The following is a 12,566-nucleotide window of genomic DNA, read 5'->3' as shown; positions in this document are numbered from 1 at the left end:
TAATCAGGATGTAAGCTGCTTGCTAAAATTCTGGCAACTCAGATTAATAATGTGATTGATAAACTTGTAATCTATGATCAGTCAGGTTTTATGCCAGAGAAAGGGACTGATATCAACCTCCGCAGGACTTATGACTAATCTGTCCTAATCTGTCCATCGGGCATGGCAATCTCGGCTCCTGGGTTGTTGCCTCTGTGGATGCCGAGAATGCTTTTGATATGGTGTAGTGGACATACCTTTATGAGGTCCTGCAAAGATTTGGTATTGGTCCCATGTTAAATAATCAAAGATTGCTGTGCCAATTTTCATATTAAATACTACTCTGTATAATACCATCCTGTGTCTGGGATAGCTGCAGGAATGTTCCAGTGGATATCAATTAAGTCAAAGGTATTCTGCTGCGCTCTCCAATTTATGCAACCAGATCCACTCCACCAAAGAGAATTGGTGGGGAATGTGCTTTTGATCATACATGATGAGCCCCTGATGAGTCCGGATTGGAGGACGAAATGTGCGCAGGGCGGATCCAGCACGTCTGACAGTATTACACTACGGGAACCAGCCAGGACTGAGGTAGAGCAGAGTATCTAAAGAAACGCCACTGCATGGATAAGCGTGAAGCGGGACACCGCATTAAATTCGCTAAGGGGGCAGACATTTAGCCTTAAGGTACCGAGACATGCTCGTTACTGTGTAAGTTATTGAGGAAAACTGGCTGCTGTGCCTGTCGTGCCTGTTTGAAAAGAAGAGTGTATGATCCAGAGCGCATATTCCACCAAATCTCTATGGCGGAGTGGACCTAGTTGTATAATTTGGAGAGCACAGCAGAAAAACTATGACTTTAAAGTTTATATGTTGGCTAGAGCCCTGTACAGGTGCCCTAAGGCTCACATAATGACTGGTCTTATAGGGTCAGATTCATTTGACCTTTCAAGGGGGAACCAGACAGGGGTGCTCAATGTCTCCACCTCTTTTTTGATTGAACCACTTCTAATTTTGCTTAGGGTGACCCCGGAGATTCAAGGGTTGAGAATTGGCCGATTCGAACAAAATGTCTCCTTATTTGAAGACAATCCACTTTTACATTTGGCAAAATCCCTCATAATGCCCATTGACCCCCGACCTTGCCCTGATCCTTGGTGGTGCCCTCTTATCTGGGTGTCTCATAAAAAAATGGGTATTAAAGTCTCCTTTGTTCCCCAATGATTTTACTATCTTAATAATATTGCCTCTGCATTCTTGCATTTCAAATCTAAATGCAAGGTTTGGAAAACCTTTCCCTTGTCTGTTATTGGTAGAGTAATGCAGTAAAGATGGGCTTGTTTTCAAAACTTTTATATTTATTTCACAACTCTCCATGTTTTTTTCCTTCATTGTTATTTAATGGAATGGATAAGCTCGTAAGTGCATTTATTTGGAATGCACGGCCATCACAAATTGCATTATGCTGGGCATAGATGGGTCGATCCGGCGGCCGATTAGCCGCCGGATCGACCCCAGCCGCGTCCCCGCTCGTCCGTGCGTGTGCGCGGATTGATTCCCGCTCGTCCCCACCGGCGGTCCTTATCAGCCGCTCGATTCCCTGCCATTGTCCACCGGCGGGAATCGAGCGGCGCGGGTCGAGCGGCTTGATTGGGCCAGCTGAATGTTATCAGCTGGCCGGATCAGCTGGTTGATACACGGTACAGAAACGTACCGTGTATTCCCAGCATTAAGGAAACTTCAACTGCAGATGAATCAGGGGGTGGTGTTGCTTTACCAAATGTCAGAAAATACTACTGGACTTCAGTCCTGATAACTATCAGTTAACTACTAGTTGGCGTTTTTTCTCAGATTCATAACAATCCAGCAATTAACCTTGAAGCCAGAATTGTTGGCTCCCATATGAAATTATTATGTAAATCTTTTATTTTGGATATTTTGCAGGGGGAAAAACACTTTACAAATTACAATTCGTATTGTGATTAAAGGACAACTGTAGAAAGGCTGCCATTTTTTTTTCTTTTGTGCAATACCAGTTGCCTGGCTGTCCTGCTGATCTTCTGTCTCTAATACTTTTAGCCATAGACCCTGAACAAGCATGCAGAAGATCAGGTATTTCCGACATTAATGTCAAAACCGACAAGATTAGCTGCATGCTTGTTTCTGGTGTTATTCAGACATTACTACATCCAAATAGATCAGCAGGGCTGCCAGGCAACTGCTATTGCTTATGAGGAATAAATATGGCAGCCTCTATAAACCTCTCCCTACAGTTGTCCTTTAAGAAACTGCCTAGTTAGCCAAATCATTTCTCCCCATTTAACCCTCACACCATTAAGTGGTGTGAGTTTAGAAGGGTGTAACACACTTCTGAGTTATCACAGAGGATGGTGTTTTGGTTTCATTTGACATACTTAAGGTCATGTTTAATCTACAGAATACATTTTGAGATACCTCCAACTCTGCCATGCCTACCTTGCTAACTAAGTTTGGTCATTGAGAGTGGAGTTTTGGGTCATATTATAGAACAGTAAATTCATTATTATTAGGGGGCTCATATTTCTTTTTTTATACCAGATTTTGCTTGCCTTGAGATCTGGTGAGACTCTTTGGTGTTTAGAATCACAGCGAAGGGACATTTCTGGTCTTTCTGATGGAGAATGGTCAGAGGTAATTGATAGTTTTCTCTCCTCATCTATTTTGATGAGGGATAGACTAGTGTTGCTTATAGTGTACCTGAGGTCGAGCTGCTGGGGGTACTAATACTTACCTAGGGCTTCCTCCAGCCCCATGAGGTGCCCAGACTCTCTCACTGTCCTCCGCAGCCACTCCATTGCCTTGTAATCTCCTCTGGTAATCTGGTTAATTGCGTACAGTTGTGCACCCACTTCTGCCAGATTACTGGAAAAGAATACAAAAAAACAATGAAGCCAGGGAGGAGGGCGAGGGAGACTATGCACCTCATGGGGCCTGAGGAAGCCCCGGGTAAATATAAATACCCCCAGTAACGAGCTCTTAGGTTCCCTTTAAGTTTCTGCATAGGGCCTTATATGTCACCAGCAAGACCATGAAATTTGATGGAATGGCTTCTGGTAGGTGTGGTAGGCGTAGGACACAAGGGACTGACTTCTTTCACATGGTATGGAGATGTCACTAAAGGAAATAGCACGAGTAACCTCCCGTTACTCGCACTATTTCCACAGCGTGCCTTAAATGTAATGCACTGCATGCTACATGCGCTATTGGCTGCGTATACACAGGAGCGCAGGATATGCTGCGGGTAGTGCAGCATAGCAAACACTATTACTTTAAGCCTCCTTCCAGCGAATAAGGAGCCCTCCTTTCCTCCCACCTTGAGCACCTTTGCATCCAATCACTATAAAGGACGTTATCCCCCACACTGATTGGTCTAGTAGGCTGCCTGCCACTTGACAAGCAGCCTATTGGGCCAATCAGAGTTTGGGGATCATGTCCTTTATTGTGATTGGACGTAAAGGGGCTCAGGGCAGGAGGAGAGGAGGGCTCCTTATTTGCTGGAAGGAGGCTTAAAGTAATAGCGTTCGCTATGCTGCACTACCTGCAGCATAGTGTGTGCTCCTGTGTATACGTGCACTACGCAGCTAACGGCGCGCATAGCGTGCAGTGCATTACATTTAAGGCATGCTGTGGAATTAGCGTGAGCATATGGAGATTACTCACACTATTTCCTTTAGTGAATCAACCCCTAAGTTTGTAAAAAAAAAAAAAAAAAAAACAGACAGATAAGTTAACTATTATTTTTGTCTGACTCAGTTAATTAAATCAACTTTACCAAGGGAATATAACAACATTAATTCATTACTTTGATAAAGGGGGAGAAAGAGGTGCCCACAATATGATAAAGCTTTCTTAAAAGCAACTAAAATGAAAAAAGTTTGAAGTGGCTTACTTCAACGATGACACATTCAAAGTAGTTTGTAACATACAGTACTTAAACATGCACTTGGCAACACTTTTCATGGGTCTCAGCCCACTTCCTCAGGCTGAATACAGTGCCAGAAGAAAATCAAGCCAGCATTTGAGGCGCACAGGGTATGACTTTCTTTCTCCCCCTTTGTGTTACCAACCCTCCTTTAGAAGGGGTTTGCTATTTGGCCAAGTGGCCTAACACCACCTTTGAAAACCATGTAGAGCTTTTTGTACCAAGAGAGCGACCACATCCTGTCTGGTTGGTCACCCAAGTGGAGTGTGGAGGTTTGTGCATCTCCACCCGCCTACAGTGGTTGGTTGCCCGTCTGCAACCTTCCTTTGTGAGTCCATTTTTTATTGACTCTACAACACTTTCTTATTGACTTACTGTGCCACTGGGGCTCCCAGTGTCTCTGTTTTTTTTTTTTTTTTTTATATAGGGTGCCCCCCCCTTTTTTTTCACCCCCTGTCAGTTCAATCAATTATCAATTAAAAATAGTAGTATTAATAAAAATACATTGTATAATATAAATGAATGGCATTGTGTATAATTTAGATTGTACAGTCCTGGCCAAAAGTTTTGAGACTGTCAAAAATATTGGAAATAAGAAAAGTTGGTGCTTAAGTTTTTATAATAGCAATTTGCATATACTCCAGAATGTTATGAAGAGTGTTCAGATTAATTGCATAGTCCTTCTTTGCCATGGAAATTAACTGAATCCCAAAAAAAACCCTTTCCACTGCATTTCATTGCTGTCATTAAAGGACATGCTTCGGTCATTTCAGAAATAGTTTTGTTAACTCAGGTGAGAATGTTGACAAGCACAAGGCTGGAGATCATTATGTCAGGCTGATTGAGTTAGAATGGCAGACTTGACATGTTAAAAGGAGTGCGATGCTTGAAATCATTGATCTTCCATTGTTAACCATGGTGACCAGCAAAGAAACGCATGCAGCCATCATTGAAATTTTGGTTCCATGGCCTGGAAACTCCCCAGATCTTAATTCCATTGAGAACTTGTGGTCATTCCTCAAGAGGCGGGTGAACAAACAAAAAAAAAACTAATTCTGAGAAACTCAAAGAAGTGATTATGAAAGAATGGGTTGCTATCAGTTAGGATTTGGCCCAGAAGTTGATGGAGAGCATGCCCAGTCAAATTACAGAGGTCCTGAAAAAGAAGGGCCAACACTGCAAATACTGACTCTTTGCACAACTCTCATGTAATTGTCAATAAAAGCCTTTGAAAAGTATGAAGTGCTTATAATTATATTTCAGTACATCACATAAACAACTGAAACAAAGATCTAAAAGCAGTTTAGCAGCAAACTTTGTGAAAACTCATATTTTTGACAGTCTCAAAACTTTTGGCCAGGACTGTAAGCCTTTGGCAGGGCAATCTCCCCTTGTGTCTCATACATGAGTGTGTGCAGAGTTATGGGAACTTGTAGTTTACCACTACCACTCCAGTGTATGATTTGGCATTGTATTACTATCTCTGTATTGTGTTGTGTATCTTATTGCTTATTACCTGTATTGATGTATCTATTGTCTATCACCTGTATTGTGCTGTCACCCCTGTTATCATTGTCTGTACTCCTATTTATTGTACAACGCTGCATAATATGTTGGCACTATACAAATCCAATAAATAAAAATAATTCTAATTTGGTTATAAATATTAGCAATAGTTGTTGTTTTTCACATCACACATACATATATGTGTATACTGTACACATTAGAAAAGATATATGTCCTTTATAAAACAACATTGCATGCTGAATATCCCCGGGGATTATACACAGAATAATCAGCACACCTGAGATTTGTTTAATGAATAAAATGTAATGTAACAAGAAACATCTATACAAAGTCTCCAAGGAGCCCCTGCAGATATAAATGCTTGCTGTCTGGAAAATATAATGTGTTGTGGACCAGATATAATGTGTTGTGGACCAGATTCTCTGAATTGAGTGTTGCTGCAATGTAATACACATGATTTTCACCTAGAAAAATTAAATGGATTGGGCCCAATTAGCTTTTAGGTGTCTGGTTATATATAGTCGCAACATTATGACAAGTTTCCTTTAATTTTTTACAGGTTTTAATGGTCTTCCACTGAAAATGAAGCCAACCAACCAAACAAAACAGTTAGAGTTTGTATTCCTCGGATTGACAGATCTGCCATACCTCCAGCTGCCTCTGTTTCTAGTGTTTCTCCTCATCTACTTGTCATCCTTGATAGGGAATTTCCTGATTGTTGTCTTGATCTGCCATGATCCTAACCTCCAAACACCAATGTACCTATTTCTAAGGAATCTTGCAGGTCTAGATATTTTCTATTCCTCTGTTACCTCTCCACGAATGCTCATTGATTTCTTCTCTAAAGTCAGGTCCATTGACATTCCTTCTTGCATCACCCAGTTCTTCTTTTTCTTCTCATTTATATGTATTGAACTGTATTTATTAGCAGTGATGTCCTATGACAGATTCATTGCCATCTGCCACCCTTTGCATTACATCCCAATAATGCACCCCAAGTTCTGTGCTCAGATGGTGTCTGCAGCATGGATCATTGGGTTCCTCACCTCATTAATACATACACTCTGCATTCTGAGATTGGACTTTTGTGGTCCCAATGTCATAAATAGCTTCTTTTGTGACCTTCCACAGTTATTTCTACTATCATGTACTGATACCTTCATCAATGTTTTAGTAATGTTCCTTGTTGGCATCATTATGGGATCTGGGGCTCTTAGCATAACTTTTGTCCCTTACATCCGTATATTTCGTACCATAATGGGGATCCAGTCTCAGAAAGGCAAACTGAAGGCCTTCTCTACATGTGCTGCCCACCTAACGGTGGTTTTCATCTTCTATGGGACTCTTATTTTCACCTATCTCCGTCCAAACCCATCATCCACATCTTCAGAAGATCACCTTGTTTCTGTTGTGTACACTGTTGTTACACCATTGATTAATCCCATAATTTACAGTCTACGGAACAAAGATCTCAAGGAGGCATTTATCAAAATCTTGTACAATTTAGGTTGGAAAAAATGTTCTCATAGTCACTAGTTGTAAATTTGAGAGGCAGTCTGTTTTAAGATTTGCTTATTTATCTTTACTTATTTTAAAAAGCTCATCTCCAGGGGCAGGTGTTTTTTCTCTCTCTTTTTCCCTATCTGGGATCATTTCCACTGTTTCTTGTTTTGACAGGAAGCTGGGGAAGACATTAACTAACAAAACCTATAAGGTGGCCACACACAATACAAGAAAATGATCCAATTCTACAGCAATGTAATAAAAATGACTGGTTGAGTAGAAAAATTGAAGGCTGATCGAATTTCCAGGGTTTTGTTTTTCGATATAAATCGATAAGAAGAGGTGGATTTTTCTGATCAGTTTTATGAAAACTGAATGTTGTAAGGCAGATTGTCAATTTCTTAATGTATAGATGCAATTTTTTCAGCATTTGCAATAGTCTTTTTTTTCACAATTGGGGAAACACGTGTGCGGTATATTGGTCAGATTTTTTTAAATGTTACAATCAATCAGAAAAACTAATTGTAATTCTTGAATTGAAAAGAAATTTAAGAAATTCATGGCTGACAGCTCAAAAAACAAAACAAAAATCCAAATGAAAAGTGGTTTAATTATTATATTATATTGTATAGGGTATGTAGTGAACAATTGACCATTTATGTAAGAAGTTAATTACTGTAAACTATTTTTAGAATTACATTCTATTTTCCGGCAACTCCTCCCTCCCACACCAGGTTCTGTGTATATTTGAGACAATACATTTATGCAGGTAAACAACGTGATTGTTTAGCGTTCCCAGTATTATACAATTAAGCTGCATGATAAAGCTTAAAGTGGAACTCCAGCCTAAACAAACATACTGTCATTAAGTTACATTAGTTATGTTAATTAAAGTAGATAGGTAATATAATCTCTTACCCGCCCTGTTTTAAAAGAACAGGCAAATGATTGTGATTCATGATGGCAGCCATCTTTTTGGTTGAAAGGAGGTGACAGGGAGCATGAGTCACAGTTCCAACTGTCCTGTGTCCGGAGCACCTCTCCCAGTTGCTAGGCAACGTGAATAACAACATAGGAAATCCCATCATGCTCTGCACAGCATCAGGGGAAAAAAACCCGGGCTTTTTTTTTTCTTTGATGGGTGGAGCTTAGCTAAAAATGCAGCTAAAAATGATGCTTTGGTAAGAAAAATAAAGTTCTGATGCTGTGAAACTGTTAAAGAAACACCAAGCCTTTTTAGCTCTGCTAAGTAGATTTTTAGTCCGGAGGTTCACTTTAAACAACAGATAACACTATAAATTACACAAAAAGAAAATAGTCCTTATTCAATTATCTTTTTCTCCTGAGTTTTCTCCTAGGTGATATTTTCACACCTTATTAACAAAATGACTTTTAAAGAGTAACTGTCAGGTATAAAATCCAAAATCTGTGAGTCTGTGTGCTCTGCTTTTATTCCTTCCCGCTAAGCTCTGTTATGCTGTGGGGAGGAGGGGGGAATCCCGGGGGAGTAATTGAGGTAATTACATCAGGATTAGCTTCAGCCGGAGCAGGTGTGTAGCAATAGGGAGTGCAGAGGTTGCAACCGCATTGGGGCCCTTCGGCCAGAGGGGCCCCGAGTGGCCTTCCCTCAACTGCAGTATTAGATTTCTGTTGGTCTTTTTTCTTAGTATTCAAAGTCTGTTGGCTCTCATACTACATAGAGTTGGTCAAACTGGTCAGTGATTGACCAGTCAAAATTGAATGTGTGTATGCATCTTTACTCTATGCCTGTACTGATAATAAATCTAAAGGATAGGGGGCTTAATCCAACATATTGCTGGGCAGGCCCATTATTGTTAAGTTACTGTTCAGTTACACAGCTACTAAGTTCATGTACATTTGGCCCCACCCATGACCACGCCCACTCACTGCATGGCCATACCCACTTTTTGCCATGGCACAGATTCTCTTCCCCTAGTGCCCGTGGTTGCCCTGGATCTCCAAGGTACTTTTGCCCAAAAGGCCCCTCAAAGCCAACACTTTACGTGCCATAAGTGGCTTTATTTTAATTGGAACAAATGTGAAAATACATTTTGGTGGGTTTTAGATTTTACACTCATGTCACATAAAAAATAGGTAGAGACAAACAAAATCCACCCAAAAAATTCATTTTCAAATCATAATCACACTTGAAAAAGTTTCAGGATCAGGAACACTACACGAGCAGGTAGCTCACAAAACTCCCACTTTTGAATAGCCCTGGTTGTTAGCCTTCCATAAGGCCTAAAACCCACTAGCACTAGCAGTACGTTACTTAGCCATTTCTAAGCGCTTGCAATTTGAAAAGCTCTTTCCAATGTAATGCTATGGGTGTGATCCCACTATTGGGATGTGATTTTATAAAAATCACCCAAAGCATCACATCGGCAAGAGTTTTTAAAATCACTAGTACTTAGAAAAGGCTGCTAGTGGGTTTCAGCCCTAATGGTGACATGTGTGGCTTTTTTCTGATGTCCAATCTCTTCTGGGGCTATGCAAACAATGGCATTGTAACAATTAGTTCACTTTGGATATAATAATGGAGTGCTGCACCAACAGTTTTTTGCTAAGTGAGGCATATGTTGTATCATTTTAACCATGACAAGCTGTAGAATACATTTTGGTGTGTTTTAAAGCCTGAACTCATGTCACATTAAACATAGGTAGGGACAAACTCAATCCAACATAAAAAAGTGACTTTCAAAGTTATGGTCAAATTTCATCAAAACCACATAAGGCAAATGTAACAAAATAGAAATATCTGAGTAGGTCTGGGTCTCTAGTTTTCATAATCCGGGCATTTATGACTTTTATTTAACCACTTGAGGACCGTGGGCTTTACCCCCCTTAAGGACCAGGCACTTTTTTTCCATTCAGACCACTGCAGCTTTCATGGTTTATTGCTCGCTCATACAACCTACCACCTAAATGAATTTTGGCTCCTTTTCTTATCACTAATAAAGCTTTCTTTTGGTGCTATTTGATTGCTGCTGTGAGTTTTACTTTTTATTATATTCATCAAAAAAGACATGAATTTTTGCAAAAAAATGATTTTTTTTTACTTTCTGTGCTGACATTTTTCAAATAAAGTAAAATTTCTGTATACATGCAGCGTGAAAAATGTGGACAAACATGTTTTTGATAAAAAAAAAACCCATTCAGTGTATATTTATTGGTTTGGGTAAAAGTTATAGCGTTTACAAACTATGGTGCAAAAAGTTTTCCCATTTTCAAGCATCTATGACTTTTCTGACCACCTGACATGTTTCATGAGGGGCTAGAATTCCAGGATAGTATAAATACCCCCCAAATGACCCCATTTTGGAAAGAAGACATCCCAAAGTATTCACTGAGAGGCATAGTGAGTTAATAGAAGATATTAATTTTTGTCACAAGTAAGCGGAAAATGACACTTTGTGACCAAAAAAAAAAAAGTTTCCATTTCTTCTAACTTGCGACAAATAAAAAATGAAATCTGACACGGACTCACCATGCCCCTCTCTGAATACCTTGAAGTGTCTACTTTCCAAAATGGGGTCATTTGTGGGGTGTGTTTACTGTCCTGACATTTTGGGGGGTGCTAAATTGTAAGCACCCTTGTAAAGCCTAAAGGTGCTCATTGGACTTTGGGCCCCTTAGCGCAGTTAGGCTGCAAAAAAGTGCCACACATGTGGTATTTCCGTACTCAGGAGAAGTAGTATAATGTGTTTTGGGGTGCATTTTTACACATACCAATGCTGGTTGGGAGAAATATCTCTGTAAATGACAATTTTTTAATTTTTTTTACACACAATTGTCCATTTACAGAGATCTTTCTCCCACTCAGCATGGGTATGTGTAAAAATACACCCCAAAACACATTATACTACTTCTCCTGAGTACAGCGATACCCCATGTGTGGCACTTTTTTGCACCCTAACTGCGCTAAGGGGCCCAAAGTCCAATTAGTACCTTTAGGATTTCACAGGTCATTTTGAGAAATTTCGTTTCAAGACTACTCCTCACGGTTTAGGGCCCCTAAAATTCCAGGACAGTATAGGAACCCCACAAATGACCCCATTTTAAAAAGAAGACACCCCAAGGTATTCCGTTAGTAGTACGGTGAGTTCATAGAAGATTTTATTTTTTGTCACAAGTTAGCGGAAAATGACACTTTGCGAAAATAACCAATAAAAATCAATTTCCGCTAACTTGTGACAAAAAGTAAAATCTTCTATGAACTCACCGTACTACTAACAGAATACCTTGGGGTGTCTTCTTTCTAAAATGGAGTCATTTGTGGGGTTCCTATACTGTCCTGGCATTTTAGGGGCCCTAAACCGTGAGGCGTAGTCTTGAAACAAAATTTCTCAAAATGACTCGTGAAATCCTAAAAGTACTCATTGGACTTTGGGCCCCTTAGCGCAGTTAGGGTGCAAAAACGTGCCACACATGTGGTATCACCGTACTCGGGAGAAGTAGTACAATGTGTTTTGGAGTGTATTTTTACACATACCCATGCTGGGTGGGAGAAATAACTCTGTAAATGGACAATTGTGTGTAAAAAAATCAAAAGATTGTCATTTACAGAGGTATTTCTCCCACCCAGCATGGGTATGTGTAAAAATACACCACAAAACACATTATACTACTTCTCCCGGGTACGGCGATACCACATGTGTGGCACTTTTTTGCAGCCTAACTGCGCTAAGGGGCCCAAAGTCCAATGAGTACCTTTAGGATTTCACAGGTCATTTTTGTTTCAAGACTACTCCTCACGGTTTAGGGCCCCTAAAATGCCAGGGCAGTATAGGAACCCCACTAATGACCCCATTTTAGAAAGAAGACACCCCAAGGTATTCCGTTAGGAGTATGGTGAGTTCATAGAAGTTTTTATTTTTTTGTCACAAGTTAGCGGAAATTGATTTTAATAGTTTTTTTTTCACAAAGTGTCATTTTCCGCTAACTTGTGACAAAAAATAAAATCTTCTATGAACTCACCATACTCCTAACGGAATACCTTTGGGTGTCTTCTTTCTAGAATGGGGTCATTTGTGGGGTTCCTATACTGCCCTGGCATTTTAGGGGCCCTAAACCGTGAGGAGTAGTCTTGAAACCATATGTCGCAAAATTACCTGTGAAATCCTAAAGGTACTCATTGGACTTTGGGCCCCTTAGCGTACTTAAGGTGTAAAAAAGTGCCACACATGTGGTACCGCCATACTCAGGGGAAGTAGTATAATGTATTTTGGGGTGTATTTTTACACATACCCATGCTGGGTGGGAGAAATATCTCTGTAAATGATAATTGTTTTATTTTTTTTACACACAATTGTCCATTTACAGAGAGATTTCTCCCACCCAGCATGGGTATGTGTAAAAATACACCCCAAAACACATTATACTACTTCTCCTGAGTACGGCGATACCACATGTGTGACACTTTTTTGCAGCCTAGGTGCGCTAAGGGGCCCAACGTTCTATTCACAGGTCATTTTGAGGCATTTGCTTTCTAGACTACTCCTCACGGTTTAGGGCCCCTAAAATGCCAGGGCAGTATAGGAACCCCACAAGTGACCCCATTTTAGAAAGAAGA

This window comes from Hyperolius riggenbachi, chromosome 7 (genome assembly GCF_040937935.1).
Source record: "Hyperolius riggenbachi isolate aHypRig1 chromosome 7, aHypRig1.pri, whole genome shotgun sequence".
In the NCBI taxonomy this organism is placed as follows: domain Eukaryota; kingdom Metazoa; phylum Chordata; class Amphibia; order Anura; family Hyperoliidae; genus Hyperolius; species Hyperolius riggenbachi.
Note: the sequence above shows the minus strand (reverse complement) of the source record.